The sequence below is a fragment of the Carettochelys insculpta genome, chromosome 4, assembly GCF_033958435.1.
Source record: "Carettochelys insculpta isolate YL-2023 chromosome 4, ASM3395843v1, whole genome shotgun sequence".
Classification (NCBI taxonomy): Eukaryota; Metazoa; Chordata; order Testudines; family Carettochelyidae; genus Carettochelys; species Carettochelys insculpta.
The window spans coordinates 83,578,134-83,601,096 of record NC_134140.1 but is presented as its reverse complement, the minus strand read 5'-3'; the positions used below and the strand labels follow the sequence as shown (position 1 = coordinate 83,601,096).

General features: G+C 39.5%; 1 protein-coding gene and 1 pseudogene across 8 annotated transcripts in view; one reads left to right on the top strand and one right to left on the bottom strand.

The window, feature by feature from the left end:
• Window positions 1-22,963, bottom strand: part of LRBA (LPS responsive beige-like anchor protein) — a 657,226-nt gene that overhangs the window by 404,921 nt on the left and 229,342 nt on the right. The window lies entirely within an intron of this gene.
• On the top strand, window positions 19,782-20,148 carry LOC142012220 (NADH dehydrogenase [ubiquinone] 1 alpha subcomplex subunit 5 pseudogene; annotated as a pseudogene).

The window sequence follows — 22,963 nt, the reverse complement described above, 5'->3', positions numbered from 1 at the left end:
TCCAATATAGATTTTCATAGACATTTATGAAACAAATAAGGCAGAGCATAACAAGCATTTTATTTTACATATATTCTTAAATGTTAAAAACAGTAATAAAATGTTTATTACACATTGTCTTGTAAATTATCTGTCTACATTTTGCCTCTCCCCTATTCCCCAATTCCCCTATGACTTTTACAATGCTCACCTGATGGACAGAAATCCAGAAAGTGACACCCATGAGCAGTACAGTATCCAGTTAAATTGAACATTATCAGCAATCTTCTTTTGTATGCCTAAACCCAGCATCCCATCTTTGCCTCCAGGCCAAAAAAAAATAATAAGTTGGCTAAGTTATGACCTCCTCTAAGCAAGGTTTTTATAGCTCCTTTTAAACACTGCTGTCTTTCCCAGTACATTAACCTATCCTGCACCCAGGACAATTTTGAATTCTCTTCACCAGCACTTACTAAATGTTTGATAAGCTGTTATATTTAAGTTGCTTGAAAGGGCAAAATTCTAAAAACAAGTGTTCAAGGTAAGCTAAGTAGTAAAGTGTTTTAAAGTGCTCTTTAATGGATCCTCCTTTACAACTTGAACAGCAACTTTTCATATCTGACACAAAATCCATATATATAAATCACATTAGAGGGTTATTCTTTCCAGATTATCAATCTCTGTCTCTTTATGGAACATTAAAGTCACATTTGACCTTAAAACCTGATAAAATGGAAATTAAATGAGAATGTTTTATAAAAGACATAATGAACTTGTACCTTTAAAAATTAGATGCAAGTTTGAACACTTACTTTATTAAATAGCAATAATGAATTTGAGCGTTTCAAAAGAAGGAACAAACCACTGACACTTTCTTCTTCTAATAGCTTGTACATACATGCGATGAAATAGCATTTTCTGGCCACTACTTTAAAACAAGTAAGATTTCTCCTTCAGTAAGCCAATATGATGGATCTTTTCAAATTATTAAAAGTTCAATATTTCCCCTGTAAGCTAATTAAAAACTGACAGGCTTTAATATGCAGATACCTCAGTTATATCACCACACTACAGAGCAATCTTAATTGCAACAAACTCATTAACAGTTTACATTATTACAACAAGACACGGACACTGCCATAATGCTTTCAGATGGCTGACACCTGCCTGTGCACAGTTGCTAAAACCTGAAAAGATTTATCAGAGAAAAATTTTCCAACTACACCCAAGATAAGTGGGCTGTCAGGCCCTAAACTCAGATGTGTGTGTACATTCTAGAGTTTAAGTAATTTTAGTTTTGGAAATGTGAAGGGAAGAGGGAGAACAAAAACACAAAATTTCATCAGAACACGCATTAATTCTCTATTGGTCTCTGAAATCTTGCATAAAAAACCATCACTGGAGAAAAGTATTGATCCTTCCAATCATATTTCATCCTCCTGACTTTCCACACCTTTATTTCCCAAACTTTCATTATTACCCTCATCATTCACAATGGCTCCTCCTTTATTACCTACCGTCCTGTAACTTAGCCCTCATTTTTATCATGTGCTGATTTACTCTCACGAGTGTTTTCAGTGGCCACCTTTCCTCAATGCCTGCAAAATGCCTCTATCCCTTATTAATCTAAGTGAAGTTCTATGGAGGCAGTTTTAAGACAGTAGTACAGAGGTATGATTTCAGGCAGGAGATAAAAGCAAAGAGCAGGGGCTTGGATAACTAGACTGCTGAATAGGTGGGAGAAATGCTCAGTTTTAATAAAAAGCTTCTTCCACTACCACACAGCCCTTGGGCAGCAACCAGAATCACAATTACAAATGCATTTTTGAAAACTTGCTAGTCTTCTGGCTGAAGAGACTGTTAGTGAGTATCTACACTCAATGTTGGGGCGAGGGTTCAGAACAACCTGCTGTGTTACAGTCTGGTAAAACAGCTCAATCCTTCAAATCTCAGTCTTTATTTAGGCCATGCCCCAATTTTAAGTACTGGTCTCCTGCTAATAACGTGGTATGCCAACTCCTTTGCCCACACAGCTTTTAGAGGTCACCTAGTCACAGGGCTTATAAAATTTCCTATAGGTAATAAGTCTCATATCCCAGCCTTCGCTAGGAGGGGAAAAGAGCATGAGAAAAAGGATAAAATACACAGGAAGATTACTTATCCAGTTTCCTTTGTTCATTTTCATGTTACTTCTGCTAGTCTATCATTCCTGAATGTTATCTTGTTTACATTCAGCTCTTAGGCTGAGTCTACGCTACAAAGTTTTATCAGAACAGCTGGACCTTTTTGGGAAAAAGCACACACACACACACACACACACACCCACCCACCCCCCATGGAGCATCTACACACAAAATGCACTCTTTTGATCCAAAATCGAAAGAATGCACCCCTTTTTCCAGTGGCCCTCTTCCTCTCCTAGATGAAGAACAGCATCTTTTCCCAAAAGTCTCTCTTGAAAACAAGCATGTGGTACACAATCTGTAGGCCCTTCTTTCAAAAGAGCAGTCCTCATGGCACTGGATTTTTTCCATCCCTGGCCCTTTTCTTTCCAAAAGAGCAGGGCCTGTGTCAATGCTCTCAATCAAAAAAGCAGATCGATCTTTCAATCTGCTTTTTCGTGCGTGGACACGATCTTTCAAAAGAAGTTTTTCAGATGATCTCCTCTAGAAGATCTTCTTTTGAAGGATTACTGTAGTGTAGATCCAGCCTTAGTTAAAGTTTGCTGGAAACTAGTGAAAATACATGTGTCTAATCCTGAGCCTGCTCCGCTTTGAATAAACTCCTTAGAAAGGTGGGAGATTGAGCTCAATGCTAAAACTACAGGGCTTTTGTTTCTTTTTAAGAGATGAGTCTCGGTTACAGGTCAAACTCTTCTATTAAAAACCATCTCTAATATTAGGCTTCTGACTACAGTTCTCTCCACCACTACACAGCACAAGGAGAACAACTTACTAACCATTCCACCAGAAGCCATTTGTTTTACCAAAGAGGTAAAACCTTAATGAGGAAATCAGTTTTAAGTTTCACTTCTAACAAATTTTCATTGAGGAAGATGCTACATAATTTCTACTCCTAGAAGAAGAACAACGACAGTTCTTCTCCTATACAGAGAGTTTAAGAATAAGGAAAAATGACAAACATTCTAAGTGGCCAAAATGAGAAGTGCGGCAGTTGTCTCATCTGGGATGGTTTAAGTCTCAGGAATTAACTAAGGAAATGATTCACTTGGTGCTGTTTCAAAGCTCAGGTTAGTTTTGAAGCCTGAAGGAAAGAACATGTATCTGGAAGATACATTAATCTGAAGAACTCATACTGTTTATTTTAAGCACTTCTTCCAGTTTTAAAATTTCATATTATCCTATAAGCTGTATTGCAGAGAAAATTTGAAGAGTCTATATGGCCTATAAGCAAGTGGCCACATTTTCATATTGAACATTTAGATTGGATTGATCAACAATTTCACCATGATCATTTGAATCATGGACAAGGCATTTTTCTAAGGTATCCAGATGTCAATATTCTAAAATGGGAAGAACTCATTACAGAGCAAGGTGTGAAGAGATTTGAGCCACCCACCTACTGACGCTGCAAATGCAGCAAACAATTTTCATAATGCAAGTTTGTGAACTAATCAGTAAACCATCAGTTTAACACAAGGTGGCTTTATTTTTCCAATGCAAATATGTTTACTTTCATGGACAGACAAGGAGTCTAGGAGTCATCTACCAGATGATTAGTATACACAATAAAGTTGAAGGGTTGTAATGTCTATTGGGATAATATGGTCTTCCCTCTTATAATCTAAAAGACCTATGTTCAAGTACATCAGGCCTTTTGGGACTCAATAAAATTGCCATTCTGGTAGTAGAGGAATTGTACTAAGTACCTCACCTCTTACAACAACTCATCTTGCAACTGGAAGATGGAGAACTGATCTGTCAGGATGGTTTAAAACAGGGGGTCTGCAACCTGAAGCTGCATGAGGCTCTTTACAGACTTATTTGTGGCTCCCATTGCTATAATTACAAAGTTAAAAAAAAAAACAACTTTCTGATTATTTTCAAGTAATGGTGACCATCTAAAACCCCAACAAAGAACAACTCATATCGAAATAGCAAAAGATATGCCATCTTGAAACGCTGGATAACTCCTGCTTTAATATGTACAGTGCATTGAGGGATATGATACTGTACCTGTGTTTTGATCATGTTGGTAAAAGTTTTGATTTTTGAAAAGGAAGCTTGTGGCATTCCTACTGCTAAGGGCAACGTGCATTTTAAGAAAGAAAAATTAGATATGGAGTAAAATTGGCATAATTCAGGTAGGTTCAGAGAGAAAGTCGGCAATATAGTGGTACAAACACACACAAAGTGTGAGGAAACAGAACATGAAAAAGTTTGGGCAAATCCTGCAGTAAACATGCATCGCACTACAAATCGTGTGTGCGCTTGTCTTAAAATAGGTTACAAAAAGTTATGGTTTGACATTATTTATTAAGGATCATCTCATATTGACATGCATTGCAGCTCTTAATTATTGAATTTTTTTTTACCAAATTTAAAAAACAAAAAGGTTCTTCTTGCTATTTGATTGCTGACTCTTGGTTTAGAAGAACCACGTGGCTACAACCATCTGTAGGTCACATGCCCATATCGATATTTGACAAATTATGTGTATACTTGTACCAATAGTTAAAATTCAATTAGCTGAACCTCTTTTAGCTGGTGTTCCCTATAAGCTGTGCACTTGTGCAGCCTCCCGACACATTCAAATGCTGCCCAGCTGATTAGCACAGCACATGCCTTTTGCACATAAAAAAAAAAATGATTCAGCTCCTGGAGGGAAAACATCTGCACATTGACAGAAAAGAGTAGAGGGAACATTGCGTCTGACCAAAACTACAGGTTACCTGAAGATCAGTTACGTCACAGGTTTTAAATCAGAGATCACAAACAATTTCTTTTATATTAACCAGCAAAACTTTCAAATGTTCATCTTCAGTAAACTGATAAAATTTTTGTTTGCATCTAACCTTTGCTACAGTTCTATCATTTATGAAACATTTACATCGCCTGTTTTCTGTTATATGCACGCTATGGCTGCAAACCATACCTGCCCCTGCAGAGTTCTACATGGTAGTATGTGATTAGACCGATCCAGACCTGTGTCTAAAATTAAACCAAGATTTCAACTCCCATGAGCATTTTGGTGTTTGTACCACATCAAATGGTGTTTTGGGAGTAGGTCAAATGTAAGAAAACAGCAAAGGTTAGAGATATTAGGGGAGGATTTCACAGCCGTTGGTCCCAGTCATGTTGGAGAATGAAACACGACAGGAGAAAAAACTGTTGTATATACATAGATGTAGAAATACAGCATTGACAGAGGAACAGATATATTCTGTCATTGGGATGATTACAGATATGCCATTAAAAACAGATGGTATGATGAATTAGGAGAATCTTCCTGTCCCTAGTTCAATCCAAGAGATTATCTGATACTTCAAAGATAATTTTGGCTTTGGTTTACAGAAAAATGTGCCAAACAAAGCTGATAGTTTCCTCACAGCTACAGTACTATTTGCATATGTATCACTATATTTCCTAAAATTATCAGGTTGTTTTACAAAAGCTACATCTAACTTTAAAAAAATCTTTGCTGCTATCAAATGCTGCTAAAGGACTATGTTATTTTACATTCCATTTTCTGTACTTCAACTTGCCATAAAGATTTCTCTAACCATTTTGAAGTATGCCAATTCTTTCATCTAATTTCACTCAGACTTACTAGCATCATGAACAACTTGTCCTAGAAAGTGTCATTTCAGAAGGGAAAAAAAATACTCCAGAAGTCCTTCTGCCAATGCAAATTCCCTTCAAATAAGGGCTTTGTAGTAAATGAAGGCTCTCCTCAATCTTCCAGTTTCAAAGATCTTTGCACTTGATCCCTGACCTCAGGCTTCAAGTCTGGACTAAAAAAAATGCTACCCAGGGAAATCTTACAAAGACTCCTGAATAAGACTTAGAAAAATGAAAGCTTAAAACCTCTATAGTGAACAAAAGTCAACCAATGACAATGCCTGACAGCCACCTTCAATTCTGAAGTGATGCCTCTGTCATCCAGCAACTCAAAGTATTGATTCCTCTCAGCACAAAAAAAGCCTAAGCCAATGAAATAGATATAGCATCATCCCCCCGATAATAGCCATCAAGGGTAACACAGGCAGAACACTTATCAAAAGTATCTGTTCTATTTCTTTTTGTTTTAATCAACTGGGTACAATGTGAAGGTGTTTCATCTCTACAGCCAACAATTTCCAAACCTCATTTACACAGTCTTTTAATTGATTTGGAGATCAAGAAAAAAAATCTGCACCTAACTAAATTATCTAGGTTTCACAATTTATTACAAAACATCTTCCTATTCAGCCATTTTTAGAAGAAAACAAGTCTGACCTGCTCTTGAAATGAGAAATGATTTTTTAAGGAAAATGACCCGAGGAGCTCTATGTTGCCTAAAAGATTGTCTCTTTCACCAACAGAAGTTGGTTCAATAAATATTAGCTCACTCACATTGTCCCTGGAAGAGGAGAAAATGGCAGCATATTGATAACAAAATCCTAAGAGTCAGAAATACCAGGTCAAATGCATATTAGTAAAATTACAGTCAAGATTTAAAAAAACACTACCAGAAATAGTCATTTGGATTAGTGATTATACTGAACATTTGTGATCAAGCAATTTCTAATTTTAATTTGGGCTGAGCCAATTGCTTTCTCTACGACCTTGAGTAAAATAAGCCAAAGTTCTACTTTAAAAAACTCAACTGAAAACTGGGCAAACGACATATGTTTACCAAAAATTAATAGCTGCAAATGAATCACCAACATTAATGATTTAAACCTAATGCTAAAATATGGCAGACCAAGACTGAGTAGGCAAGCAGTGGGAACAAGGGCACCAAAGCAGGTGGGAAAGAGGACACATGGTCCTCCTACTTTTTGCCACAGCTCTCCTTCCTGCTTTCTCCCAAGCCCTTCCCTACTCTGGCCAGGCCAGCAGTGGGAACACAGGGAAGCTGGAGACCATCCACCTGCACATCAAATGGGTGAGAGGAGAGAACAGCCCAGCCCATGTGCCACAGCTGCCTTTGGTGGCTCTTACCATGGCCTGGCTGCAGTTCCAAGGCCTGGCCGACCTGCAAGAGCTGGTTCAGGGTAAGAGCTGCTCAGAGAACTTGGACAACAGTGGACCCACCACCTGTCATAGGAGTTCATAGGCTAATGGAGGATGGAGCCACAGAAGTATTCTATTTCTGTGTGATAGTTGTCAATATGCCCGCACAGTTCTTTGTATAGAACTACAATTCTATTTAGGATTGGTCAGACATTAGTAATAGTAATTAATTCTATGAATATCAGAATGGTTATTGAAGCTACAAGGGATAACTGTCATCTGTCCTTCACCAGCAGTTTACAGTCAGTCACATTATCCTAAGGGTTTCATGCAGTTGATCTTTAACAATTAGTTTGTGGCCTTTTACATCTTCTCTAACATTAAGGTCAGGATGGCCTCACTGGCATTTGCCCACCACAACATTAACAACTTTGTATTGCTCAACAGGACAAATATTGTATTTGCTGTTATTAGAAACATTGCTTCACAGTTTCCACTATGACGAGCCTGTGTCTAACTGGGGCTGGCAAATATTTCAATTAGTTATTACATTTTTATATTTGAAATAGCATTACAGGCTTTCGTTTTCTGTCAGAGAAACTTTCAGATGGCTGTCAAGAATCTCTGAAAGGGAATAAGAAAAAGATTCAGGATTATATAGGATTTCAAAGATCCATTTAAAAACAAAGATTCTCAGCTGTGTTGATGTGTAATTATCTGTCTCTGAACCCTGGGTTGCTTTGAGTCTTATGAAAAATAGAAGTACTGGAGATATTCAGTTTTTGTATCAACAGAGTATTTAAAAAAAATAATGGTTTTGACTTAAGAGGTCACAGAAAACATGGCTTTAGGGAGAGGAAAAAAACCAAGAAGCAAATCCAGAAAGGAGTTAGAGAAGGCTGGAACTGTTAGTTTTTAGTAAGAGTACTAATTCTTCAATAACATTACCAGTCATGTTTAAAACTTGAATGTCACAATCAAAACATAACCTATAATTTAACTTTAAAGCCTCCCAGATGGAGCTCCTGTCATCTCAAAATTTTAGATATTGAAACACTTGAACATTTTAATGTACTTTTCACTATTCATGTCAGTCTCTCACATTTCATTCCACCAAGAGAATGAAACTTAACTATTCAATTTACCTTTTGTTTCTATAAGTTGAACGTCTGTAATCCAGAACACTCTTGTCCAGCAACATTTATAATCAGTCATGATTTTAGTTCGCAAGATGACCACTTATCATGGGTTTGGCCAAGTTTCCTGTGGTCCCGTAAAGTTTGTTTACAGCTACTAGTCCTGGCTCTCAGTGTTCTGTGTGGTTATTTAGCTGTAATTTACTCCTAAATGTCTCCTAAGAGCCCAGTAAGCCATGAAAGGGTTGGTAACGTACTAAACTATATTGATCTCCCATTGTCGGGCAAATTCTCTTGTTCGGCACTGGTCAAGTCCCGAGGATGGCAGACTAGACAGGTTCAACCTCTAGCTACTTTTGTTTATAGGTCTCACACACTTGCACAATATTGTTGTGGGGTTTGATAATTACAAAGAAATATTTAAGCAATTTTTTTTCAAAAAATTAATGCATTGTCATTCATTTAAGATATTCTAAAATTCTTTTAATCTTATTTTTGCATAAAACTTCATAGTTTCTTTTTAATTTCAAATACCAGTATAACAAATATTGCCAATGTACACCTTCACTTACACACCAGGTGAAATATTTTCATTATTCTAAGGGCCAAAAAATAAACGGGTTCTGTATTGTGAAGTGAGAATGGCTCAGATATGAATGCTACTTCAAACCACCATAAATGGATTCTTTATCTGGGAATGCAGGGAAAAAAGGGGACAAATACTGATTCAACAGTTTAAGCTTTAAACCAGTGGGTTTAGAAAATATGACCCACATCTTTGTAATATTCTCTTGCACCCCACTATTGAACTACCATAAATATTTTATTTGGACGTCCATAGCACTATAACTACAGCAACCAGAATTATTTTTGAAAGCCTATTTTTGAAACTCTGAACATTTGTATGAGGGTGGGAGCAGCTATATATTAAATCCATGAGCTCTTTAAAATATGAAGTTGCTAATTCTGAGTTTAAGAGCTATTAATAACCACATTAAAATTAACAAGTTTCATAATATACCATAATATATACTATATTTATAATATGCCATATAGTTTTTCATACCCAGCATTCCATTATACAGAACTATAAAAGAATCAAAAAAATTTTACCATGAGTAAGTTTTAGTTACGTTTTCCATACATACCGTACAATATAAGTAAATACAAATAAATACAGCAAATACAGTATAAGTTTACAGTGTACAATATTACTGTTGCTGGTAAATAAAGTACTCTGGACACATTTTCTCTATTATCCAGATTATTTGAATATTCAGCAGCCTCCTGGTCCTAAGGCTGCCAGATATATATACAGAGTTTACTGTGTAAACACCACAACAGATATGTCTGATCTACCACAATTACATCCACATGCTACCCAACAAATTGGATCTGGCTACCAATGTTTCCTCTGATCTTTTCCATTTATGTACAGTTTTTTCATCCATGTGTGGAATAAACTGTTTTATGTGCACCTCCAATAGAAACAAAACCTATCTGTGGGCACTCTGCTAATCAGCTGGGTGGCATTTTAATCTCGCCTGAGCAGGCATGCAAGTCTACAGCTTATAGGGAACACTGCTTTCTTCTAGTATTCCAAACCCTCAATTTCTCCAAAAAACTATGATTTAAAAACAGTCTGCCTGAGACATGTCCCTCCCTCCACTCTCACTGAACATACCAACTTTTGTGGAAAAATTAGATTGGTCCAATTGCCACTAATGCTCGCTCAGCTGTGGAACAACTCGTTTAACTCCATTATCTTGTAACCAAAAGAGAGCCAGGCTGCCTTCCCAACACCACCACGACATACACACTATACTGCCTTGCTAGCTTGATAAAGTACAAGCTACTGGACTACAGAAGCAATTTAAATGCTATTTTCAGAGCTTTCTGAAGTGTAATTAAAAATCATTCCTCTCTTGAATGCCTCTGAAGTTGGACTCAGATTATAGCAAACGCTTGATTTAATGGACCCCAATATAACGTACCTTAGACATGATGGACACCATCTGCTAGACCTCCAGCTTCTCCCAAATAAATGACAGAGGAGCTGCCAGAACACCTGCAGCGGCTAGGGCCACCAGGGACAGAGGAGCCGGGGAGGGAAGTCTGAGGCAGGGCACAGTAGCTCTCCTCACCCAATCCCATGCGTGTGGAGCATGTTGGCACCCAACTGCCACTGCCTGCATTGGTGCTGAACAGCAGCCATGGTGTCAGAGGCTGTTGCTTGCTGGCAGGCTGGGGGCAGCTATGCTCAACCTTTGCACAGGCAGCTTGGAGTTGAGGTGTGAAGGAGCGACAGTGCTCAGAGATGCAGGAGGTGGAAGGAGCCAGGAGAGCATTCAGCTCATCTCCTGATAATTGGGAGAGGGAGATGGAGGTGTGAGGGGAAGAATGGGGCAAGAGGGAGGCAAGAGAAGATGGGGGGCAAAGGACAGGAGTGAGTGGATGGGCTGGGAAGGTCAGTGAATCATCATACAATATAACCATTCGGACGTAATGGACACCTCTTCCCCCTATTAGTTCGTTAAATCAAGGGTTTACTGAACTGAGAAAACCTGGCACCACAAATATGTAGCTATGGCAAATATTTAAGAACAATAATTTTGGAAGTTTTCTGTAAAATACCAGAGACAATGGTTTGGCATGAATATTTTAGTGGCACTTATTTGAGATGATTGAATAACTATCCAATAGCTTGTCATGCATGATGAATGTGTCCAGCCTAAATTTATGATGAAGTCTTTATAGCACATTATCATATGTAATCTCTGTAATATTATAACCTCTACAGTACAGCATATTGTTTTCTATATTTTCATTTGTCTCCCTAAAGAGGAGATTTGTAAACCTCACTGTCAGAGACAGAATACCTGACAAGATGGACTTGAACTCTGCCACCCTGTTTCCATATGGAGTCCACTGACTTATCATAAGACAGACCATTTTTGTCATCACCTTGAAAAACTTAATATTAATTCCACTGGAGCCTCTACTGACCATTGGTCATGCCCAGCACCATTGCTTGGTCCTCTGACAGTGCTCCCCTATTCATTCCATGAAGGAAAATATTCAGTATCATTAGGGTGAAACAGAATTCTCTCATATCTGTTAACCCCTACCCCAAAAAAATTAACTAACTTCTGGTAGCAATAAGAGGTTTCTGCAACTGGAATTCATTTCTGCAAATGTTTACCTTCCCTGAAATAGCCACAGATTGTTCTGGGGCACAAACAGAAATAGGAGTCTGGGACAACCCACCCAAAACAAGGGGCAAAAAAGAACTCTCCTGGACAAGAGCAGCAGCTCTGACCATCTGATCCTGCCCAATCCATCTTAGTACATTAACCTAACCCATACCCACCCTTCCTCTGTCCTGGTTTAGCAGAGGCCAGGTGAGTAGGGTGAAAAGAAAAAGTGATTTCTGAAGTAACCCATTCTGTTAAAGTAAATCTTGGCAGATCTTTACTGTTCCTGAATGGATCATGTACCTGCTTTTAAGTGCCTGGTTTTGAGGCAAAATTCATTAAAAAGGGTCTCCTATCATGTACCAAAAGAAGAGCTTATCAGTCTAACAAATGCTTGTGGAGAACAATTCAAGTAATAAACTTCATGCCTTCTAAAATGAGATACAATCTGGAAATGCTGACCCAGACCACATTCCTTGTGCACCGTGGCATCTCTGGTGAGGAGATAACCCTCCCATCACATGGGCTTCCTGTTTTAATTAAGAGACCCAATCATTCTTGATGATTTCTTCAGATTGCGTCATATTAGGAGTGGGGAGAGACGAGAGTAGTCACAGACTTTTTAAGAAAAGTCCCTAAAACTCTGATGTGTGCTCTCCTTCGTGGCATAATCTGTGCATGAACCCAAAGGACAAGGAAACACAGATGAACAGAGGACATGCTGGTTCTAACACACCTCCAAAACTAATGACTGATTTTGCTAGAGTCTTTTCAGCATTTCTTGCATGCTGGCTTTGCGCCCACCTTGAACCTTAAGAGAATGCCCCTTGGAAAGAAGATCAAGGAGCTACTTCAAGCATGGTGTTTAGCTGCTGACTTTCTATTTCCAGATACATTTCTATCTCAAAATGGCAATCACAGTGTAGCCATAGCCCCAGTGTGCCTGAACTATGGAGAGTATGGTAAATTAAAAATGGGTATACCGTTCCTACACTTTTCAGCCTGACTGCTACTGTCAACAGAATTAAAACCCTGGAGAGAAAAGGCAGACTGCAAGACAACTGAAGAGGCAACATTTTGTCCTGGCCTGGGTAATTACCAGGTCCGGTACTTCCTAAATCTCCAAGAGCAGTTGAAATAATAGTGGAAGCCTGAATCTACATCCTGAATTTCAGTTTGATCCTGTTCAGCTTCACAAAGCCTAAGACCATCCACAATGCATTATACATATTTCTCATTAGCATATGTAATAGAGCCCTGAGCAATTTTTGCTTTCACGGACATGCTTGATTGTCTCCATCCTTTGCGGACAAAATTCTGTAATCCTTAATTTTGCACTCATCACCCAGACACTGGGTTGATATGTTCTGAGCCTATGCCTGCACTAGGAAATTACATCAATTTGATTAAAGTTGATGTTACACCACTAGATTTTATAAAGTCGACAGTGAATATCTACAGTAGATTAGACACAGTATCTTAACATGAACTATGCTTTTTCTGATTCTGATTTGTAGTTCTGAGTTCTCCCTGCAATGCTCCCATGAAAATTAATTTGATTTTCAAAACCAGCCTCCATAAGCATTGGTAATAGCTCCGATAAATCAAACTTCATTAAGCTTAAGTAACGTAACATCTGGAGGGAGACTGCATTAGTTGTAAGATCAGACTATCTGAGCTCATGATAATTTGATTATAGTGAAGTTGATAAAAATGTATCTGTTCCTTCATACAGCCACGTCTCAGTAGAACATGACAAAATTTCTAAGCGAATATCAGCTTTTCATACCATATTTCATGTTTTCAATGCAGTCTTGGACAGATCAGGAAAATTAGGGCTTTAAGATCCACCTTAGCATTGTTTTGGGGGTGAAGCTGAATCTCTAATTCTGAGGGAGTTTACTCTTTCCTTCCATTGAGTCAGAGAGGGACTGGAGTATAAGTGTGCAAGTGGTGGTAATGAGGCTAACAAACATAGGATGAACTTGAGCAAGTTGGCAGGGAAAAAGTTTTAAAAATAATACCTATGCCTATATTGCTTATATATTTGTTTGACATAATATACTATGAGGAGACAGACAGTATTCAAACAAAATTTTCTGCTTTATTTTACCAACTGCCAACATACACAAAAATGTTGATTAAGTAGCTACTTGTACCTCAAAAAGGAGACGAGCTGAAAAACCCTTAAAGTAAATTAAGCAATTTAAGGATTGTTACATTTCAGCTAGCAAATAGCTTAACATTTGGGAGAAGTTTTGTACATGCCACAGAACAGCTGAGTGTTACAGGAAGTCCAACTACAGTTGAACAGGATGCCTCAATAGTAGTAAGTCATCTGATCATACTATCATAAGCAACACTTGCAGCTGGGAAAATTGGCTAGGAAAATTCCAAGAAGAGAAATTAAACATACAGCCAGCAACAAAAAGATACAACTACTGATAGAAAAAACAACATTTTACTGTTTTGTGAAAACTTTAATAAGCCTTTCATATAAAAACATTTCAAAAAAGAAAATTGTATTGCAGAAAGTAGATAAAGCTCCTCAATGGCTGCCAAATGCATGTAGGCCAGCAGTGATAATATGCTGGATCAAAACCTTTCAATCTAACACCACATTTAACAAGCAGTCGCATATTTCATCCCTAATGAAGGCCTGCAAAGCAGAGTTCACTTTATTCTGGATGCAGGTATCATAGCACATCTCACAAAGCAACAGAGCCGCATCATCTAAGGATCTTTTTCACATTAAGAATCCTATTAGAAGGAAAACACTAAAAGGTAATTGAATTTCCCTCAGTTATCTTCATCTCTGTCAGCTCCTGCTACAATAACTTACTCTCCAGAGCAGAGATAACTCAATTCTGTCCAGCAAGCATATGTTATGAATCTCCAAAGCAAACTTGTCTAAATCATTCTGGTCTTCTATCAAGGTTGGCTCTGGATATGAACTCTGACAGAAAAAAAACAAATTTATTTTTATCTTTTCAATAATTCACTTTCTGGTGCTTTGATAGAAGAATGTAAAGACACATGTATTTCCACTAATTCTGAAATTATAAAAACTAGTTGAAAATGTTTCATCTGCAAATTAAATTAAAAATTGTTTAACTATTTCATTTGTAGCAAAAATCAATATGGAAATCTTGCCATATCATTTTAAACTTTGTGCAGATTTGCATGAACTAAACTGTGCTTTAATGTTTTATTTTCAAAAAGTTTGTTTCAAAATGGTTTTGATGTTTTTGCTTTCACGTTTAAAAAAATAAATCTTATAGAAAATAATCTAAAAACTTCAGTTCTTGTTTAGCTTTGTTCCTTGCTCCTGAAGTCCCTTTTATGCCTCCAAGTGAATTTTAAGAGTACAAAATATAGTGATGATCAAGTAGAAAAGCAAACCAATTTTTTAAAAAAATATACTCGTTTTAGAAAGGGATGTGTTCGCACATTTTTGAAATTACACATCAGTATTACAAAAATCTACTCTAATAGCAAACAGGGACAGAATGAAAGCATGCAACGAAAATGCAATTGAAAAGAAACCAAAAAACTTCATGTGTTAACAGCAGTGCTAAATACTGTTATAATTCATTGGATAATAGACTCATTATCGGGAACTTAAATTCTATTATAAACCAATAACTGAAGCACATCAAAAGTCACCTCTTCAGTGATGCCTTCTGCATTTAAAGAAGCCTTACTCTGAAGACGTATGCATTTGTCTTCCCAATCACTCTATACCTAATCCTTGCCTCTCTCTTCTCCTGCCTCAACCGTCCAACAATGGAATGGATGAGGGCTCTTGGGAAGCCATCAATGAACTGTCCTTATTTGGTTTGAAGAAGTTTGTCGAGAGGCAGGGGAGCATTATAAGCTACCAAGATACAGCATACAAGAGTTACGGCAGGGGGGTTAGGATCTCACTCCAGGTCCATATCTTCATTTTACAATGAATAAAGAGTATGATCGCTGGCTCTGCCCAACAGCCAGTTTAATAGAGGCTATGTTAGCTGGAGCTCCTGCAGGCGTATATTATCTGTATGCAATTGAGATATGTGTTATGGTTTGCCAGGAGTTTCAGTTACATATATAAAAGTCAGTTATTTTCATCAGAACATGTTCCTAAATGACAATTCTTGAATAAATTAATTACCAAAATTCAGACTCAATGCAAATTATTTATTTTGCCAATACATTATTTCTGAACTTCTATTTCTAAGCAAACATTTTCTCGGGGCAACTGACACTAATCTTTTTTATTACGAGTAAACTAAATATTTTGGGAAGATCGCAGCCCATTTCATTGTGAGACAGAAGGGGGGGAAATAATCTATCAACTGAAAAATTAAGAGACACTTGTTCCTCCAAGTACATTTTGCTACCAACAGAACCAAGAGTGTTTCCGTTGCCCTAGACAAAATGAAGGCTCATGCCATGGACAGTTCAGTCAAACAAGTCAGAGTTCATAAAAGAAACTACTACTGACTTTAGCAAGACCTAAATCCTGCACATATTAATGCTGGAACAGACTTTCAATCCTTATATGATTTATACTCCTAATTTTTGCTCACAAAAAACTCACATTGACACACCAAAGACATTGCTCAAAGTAAAAGGACTCTGAAAATTGATCATTTACCAAAACAGCCAATGGTGATTCCAGTAGGAAGAGAACTACAGGATATTTGAGAAGTTATGTAAGGTAATTCAGATATCCAACTTTTGCTTTAGCAGTGAGGAAAGCCTACTCTTCTTTCAAACAATACTCATCAACTACCTAATTTGTCATTTTATGTTTTATTTACTTTTTCATGAAAATTCTGATGAGAATAAGAGGTTTTAAATTATCCTAAGCACAATTCAGAATTAAAACAAACAATTAAAGAACAAAATGACAACAACCCCGCTTTTCTGTTTGAAGCAAACAGCAAGCCTTTTTCCGCGTCTTGTACAGTAGCCAGTATACTACTGTTGGTTAAAATAGCTATGTAATAATTGCCCTTTTGATTTTGAATTCTATTCAGTAGCTTTTTGGATGCACTGTCACACTTCATAGAGATCATACTTCACAGTCCCAGGATAGTTGCTTGTTCCCTGGTCTAAGAGAAGCTGAAAGCACTGAAGAGGGATGGAACGCTTTCACCCTCTGGATGAATATCTTGTATTAAACTCAGGAAAATCCTTTTATCTACAAAGTCCTGTATCCAACACCACATCAGCTTGAGAGTTCTGACAAACAAACAACATTTAAAGAGGGAATGGCTTAGTGGTTTGAATGTTAGCCTGCTAAACCTAGGGTTGAGAGTTCAATCCTTGGATAGGTCACTTAGTCAGTTGGGACAAATAGATTTCAAAAAACACCTGTCAGGGATAGTGTTAGGTCCAGCTGTGAGTGCAGGACACTGGACTCAAATGACCTCTCAAGGTCCCTTCCAGCTTCATGAGATACAGCTACCTCCATATGAAAAGAATTTTAATTTCTTCCTTCTTCCAGCACAGATACTTAAGGTCACTGCACAATCTTTATTCAAACCAGACCTAAAAATAGGTAAAATCCTACATTACTTTTCAGAATATCACACTAATTAAAAGTATTACTAAATACTTTCATTTCTGCAAATCTAATCACTGTCATATAGCGGACTGAAGATCCTTGCATGACGGAATGCTGCAAAGACATGCAATCCTCCACGTCAAAGTGTCAGCTTGATATAAAAGTTCTACAATAAAGCTGACTTACTTGAAAAGTTAACCTTTGACCCTATATGAAGAGTAGAGCTATAAAATAAAGACCAACTGCCCTGATCCCAAACCCAAAAAAGGTGTATTTTGTGTACACCAATTACCACAAATACCTGCCAGACACAGCTATTACAAAGACACAAAAAATGAAAACTTGAAAGAAGTGAAAAAGATTCATAGAAATCCTTCCAGGGCTCCTATATACTCAATTAAGGTTACTCTGCTTGGCTCCCAATTCTTTTGGCTGATTTCTCTTCTTGTAAAAAAAAAAAAAACAACCCATCCTTTATTCTCTCTCATGTTTGGCTATATGAATAGCAAAAAAGGTGGTACACACTTAAGGTTGCTAATCATCAGAACTATTAGTTTAATTTTCTGCCAAAAAAGGAACAAAAAAGCCACAACAAAATTACCAAAAGATAGCCAAACAGTCTAGCTTTGCATTACTTCAGTCAAAATACTCTTCACATTAACATTACAGTTCATATTTCAGCACAAACCATAAAGTAAAACAGTCACAGTTTATTACAGCTAAGCCATGTCCTATAAATTGGTACTGAGGAAGAATTAAAACTGAGAGGCAGTCTGTGTTTTAAACATGAGGAAACATAACTGAACAGAAAAGAGCAACAGATTTTAAAGCAACCAGAAATACTACATTTAATTACGGAAGACAAATCGGACAGAGAAGTTAGCTGCCAACCATGATTTATAAGAGATACAATATTCAAACATGAAATTTGCAGTTAATCAAAGAAACAGTAATTATCAGAACACTACTTTTTGCCATTCCATGTATGGCGCAGGTTACCAGCAAGATCATGTGAGCAAAAAGTAGGGCGATGATATCTCCCTGTCCCAGATAAAACCTCCTAAGCAATTTATCCCAGTGCTTACCCACCCTAACAATTAGCCATATTTTCCTTATGTCTAACCTAAACCCTACCCTGCCGCTTGCTGCAATTTAAGCCCATTGCCTCTTGTCCCAACAAGAGGAGCTAGGAAAAAAAAATTTTTCCCTCCTGTTTGTAACAATCTTTTCAGAAATTGAAAACCTATCAAGTGCCCTCTCAGACTTCTCCAAACTAATTTATTTCCTCCCCCCTGCATCTTCCCTCATATGTTACCTGGCCCTTTAACAATTTTTGCTGCTCTTCTCTGGACTTCCTCCAGTTTGTCCCATCTTTCTGGAAATCTGGTGCCCAGAAATGAACATATACTCTAGTTGAGGTCTAATCATCATGGAGTAGGTCAGGAGAATTACTTCTCATATCTTGCTTACAACAATCCTTCGAATACATCCCAGAACAGCATTTGCTTTTCTTGCGGTGCTACACTGCCCACTCACCTTCAATTTGTGATCCACTTTGAGCCTTTCCACTTTACACCTTCATAGGCGGTTACTTCCCTTATTGTACTAAGCATTCGTCCTCAGGGAATTTAATCAATTTATTTCAAACCGTTCACCTAGTTTATCCAGGTCATTTTGAATTTTAATCTTCTCCACCAAAGCACTTGCAACCCCTCCCCACTTTGTATCCTCTACAAACTATAAAGACATACACCCTGTCAGTATCCATCTTGATGACAATATCAATCAGAACCAGACACAGTATTGGTCCCCATGGGATCCCACTCAACTTGCCCTTTCAGTTTGACTGTGAAGCATTGTTAACTCCTCTCTGGAAACAGTTTTGCAACCACATTTTAGTATCTGTTTAGTTTTTATTTTCGTAGTTTATCAGAAAGTATCCAAGTTTATTGCCCTATCAAAGAAAGCTGTTAGAGGCTGGTTTCCCACAATTTGTTCTTGACAAATCTGTGTTGACTGAAACTTATTAATTTATCTTCTACACATTGAACCTCTCAAATCCGGGACACGCTTGTCCAGCAACTTTCATGGTCCAGCAGGAGCAAAGATTTTACTGGACCAGAGGGCCTCCATGGTTGGGAGTGGGTGCCAGCCATGAGTGTACCATCAGGTGGGGCAGTGGGCATGAGCAAAAGGGACTGGAGTTGACCTCCCCTGGTCCGAAAACTCCCCAGTACAGAAGGAGATAGGTCCCAAGCATGACTGGCAGGTGGTGGGGGTATCCAACATACCTTTTAAGTGGAACAAAGCAATCTTAAAGAGTAGTAGTTCAGCTTATATCGAGAAGTCCTGTGGTTTATTATAGCCAAACAGATTTATCAGAACATAAGCTTTCATGGGCAAAGACCCACTCAGTCAGATGCATGTTCAGATTATGACCTCAAGAAGTGGGTCTTACGTATGAAAGCTCATTGCCGAATAAATAACTCTGTTAGTCTTTCAGGTGCTACAGGCCTCCTTGCTTTGTTTTGTAAGCATACAAGGCTACCCCTCTGAGACTTCTATGTGGAGTATCTGGCAATGTTTTCATGATCATTGAACAATGCTCCAATTACTTAAATGCCAAGCCTTTTGTTTTCTTAATCATCCTGTCTCCCTCTATTTATAAACAAACTCCAAGCCAAACCTGTGCATTGTTGTTCGCTCCTCAGCCCAGCCCAGACTACAGAATGCAGCCATGGCCAGGGCGCTGAAAAAGACCACTGGCCTCACAGGACAAGCTGTAGTGGAACAGCCTCATGAGAACCAAAAGACACTGTATAGAAAAATTCTTCCTAATCATCCCCAAAGACGCAGCGTATAGGAAATACACTGAACATATTCTAAATGAAGAGTTTAACATGGTAAATAAAGAACTCTACGAAAAAACTAGAAGACAAAATGAAAAGTGGCCAGATAGAAGAAGTGATGATGCACGCTGCAAAGTGAGCTATTTCTGGCAAGAAAAATGGCTCAGTGGAAACCATGGGAACCTTTAGTTGAAGAATCTCCTAATTGATCAATGGTGATGGCCAATGGTGCATGGGGTGTCCAGGGAGGGGTAGCACCTCTGGTGTGGGGACGTGTCATGTCTCTTTGGGGGCAGTTCGTGCACCTTTGGTCCCCACCTGGCACCCAGCTCTCACCTGTGGCTCCAAGAAGCTGTAGCATGCAGAGGCCACATCCTGATAAACAGCTTCAACAGGCGGGCTAAACCAGGTGAGGGTAGCCGGCAGGTCTGAAACCTGCAGTGAGATAGGGAATTGCCTATCCCAGCATGCAAAATCGGCCCCGACGGATTGGAAAGATGACATCAACAGCAAGCTCCAATGACCAGGAAGGCAGTTCTGCAATGCTCTGGGGAGAGTGAAGGGCATGACAAGGCACCAAAAGATGGCACGGCCATCCTCTGCAGCCTAGAAAGTCCCAGCTGCGACAACTTTTCATACACTGGAACCAGGCTTCTGAGGTTGACAGAGTGGAACCACCCCTCTGCAATGGTTTTTCCATTTTAAACATTCTCCCACACAGGTTCTTTGCACATTCTCATCACTTTTGTCTACCTCAAAGTCCTGCAGCAATGGTGGAAGGACAAAGCAACAGGTGGAAGAGACTACTGGGAGTCATACCTCCAAACCTGCACGGAGGCAGCCTGTGAACTTTGGTCGCTTGACTCTGACCCTGGGACGACAGAGGAGTTCGGCAACATCCAAGGCAACTGAGCAGGCCATTTTAGAAACAGCACTGCTCACCTTCAAAATGAGGGAGGGGACTAGAAAATGCGTCCCAAAAATTGCTTGTCCCAACCAAAACGGCCAGCATACCACAGCTGGCAGTTTTACCCTCACTGCGGTGGAAAACAGTAAAAAGAAAAATGATATTTGCAGCATGGAACTTTCGCACCCTCTTGGACCAGGAGAATGCTATGAGGACTGAGAGAAGAACGGCCCCCATAGCAAGAGAACTGGCACCTTATAACATTGAAATAGGCACCCTGAGCGAGACCAGACTGGCAGAGGAAGGATCCATCTGCAAACGAAAAGGAAGTTACACCCTCTTCTGGAAAGGCAGGACAGAAAATGAAGACAGAATCCATGGAGTGGGACTTGCCATCAAGACATCACTTCTGCACCAGCTTCCTGACCTACCAACTTGCATCAGTGAGCATCTGATCAAGCTTTGCTTCCCCCTCGATACCTCTCACCATGTTACAGTCATCAGCACTTATGCCCCCACACTGACTAGCAGCGACAAAGCAAAAGAAAGTTTCTATGTGGACCTTGACCATCTTGTGAAAGCAACTCCTCCTAGTGGACAAGCGTCTCCTGTTGGTTGACTTCAACACCAGGGTCGGCAAGGACTGTAGGACCTGGAAAGGGGTGTTGGGGCATCATGGTGTTGGTAACATGAACGCCAATGGCTGCCTTCTGTTCAACTCGTGTAGAAAATGACCTGACGATTACCAACACTCTCTTCAGGGAAGCCAATTAATACAAGGCCGCATGGATGCCACCGAGATCAAAACAGTGGCACCTGACTGACTATGTGATCAGTGGCAGGCAGGACATTCAAGATGTTAAGATCATCACGGCCATGTGTGAAGCTGAGTGCTGGACTGATCACAGATGCGTCAGATCTGTCCTTATGCTGCACAACACACCACTACACCGCAAGAAGCTCAAGGTTGTCAGATCCTCTTTCACAAAATCGGGAAGCTGCAACATACTTGCCATCGTGAGAAATTAACAGCCTGCCTTGATGAAGTGCTGATGTCCCATGGACCTCTGACTTGAGACCCAACACAAAAGTGGGACCAGCTCAAAACCCTGATGATGGAATCAGCCAAGTCAACACGAGGACTGAAAATGACAAGGCCATGGTGAAGATCTTAAAGGAAAAACAGAATGCATTTCTGCTATGGCAAAAAGGTCAGTCCTCAATCCCCAAACGTGATCATTTCAAACACCTTCAGAGCAAGGCACAAATGGCACTTCACAAAATGCAAGATGAGTGGTGGCAGAGTAAAGCTGATGAAGTCCAATACTATGCTGACACCAAAAAAGAGAAGTTACTCACTTGTAGTAACGATGGTTCTTCAAGATGTGTCCCCGTGAGTGCTCCACAGTAGGTGTTGGGCTCGCCCGGCGCCGCAGATCGGAATTCTTCTAGCAGTTTCCACTGGATCGTGCATATGCCGATGTGGGCCGCTCCCTTGTGCGCCCTCTGTCATGTGCGCGATCCGGTGCACGCCAGTTCCTTGACCAACTGTCCCAGATGCTCCTGAAAAACACCAGACAGAGATCCGAAGCGGGGAGGATGGGCGGGTAGTGGAGCACCCACGGAGACACATCTTGAAGAACCATCGTTACTACAAGTGAGTAACTTCTCTTTCTTCTTCGAATGGTCCCCGTGGGTGCTCCACAGTAAGCGACTACCCAGCAGTAACCCCAAGTAAGGAGGTGGGTACTCGATTCATGTGCAGCTTGCCCTTGAGAGGACTGCTGTCGACAGACGGGTATCCTCATTGAACACCCGATGCAGGGCATAATGCGTGGTGAAGGTGTCGTAGGATGACCAAGTCGCCACTCTGCAAATGTCTTTCAATGTGATTCCCTTGAAGAAAGCTGTTGATGCCGCCACCGCTCTGGTGGAGTGAGCCCTGGGCGGGGCTAGCAAAGGGGTCTTTCGAAGCTCGTAGCACAGTTTTATACAGGACACAATGTGATTTGAAATTCTCTGGGAAGAGAGGCCTTCCTCTTTCGACCTGGGAGCGAGAGACACCAGAAGCCTGTCTGTTTTCCGGAAGGGCTTAGTTCTGTCTATGTAAAAGGCCAACGCCCTCCTCACATCTAGGAGGTGTAGGCGCGCCTCCTTGCTGGA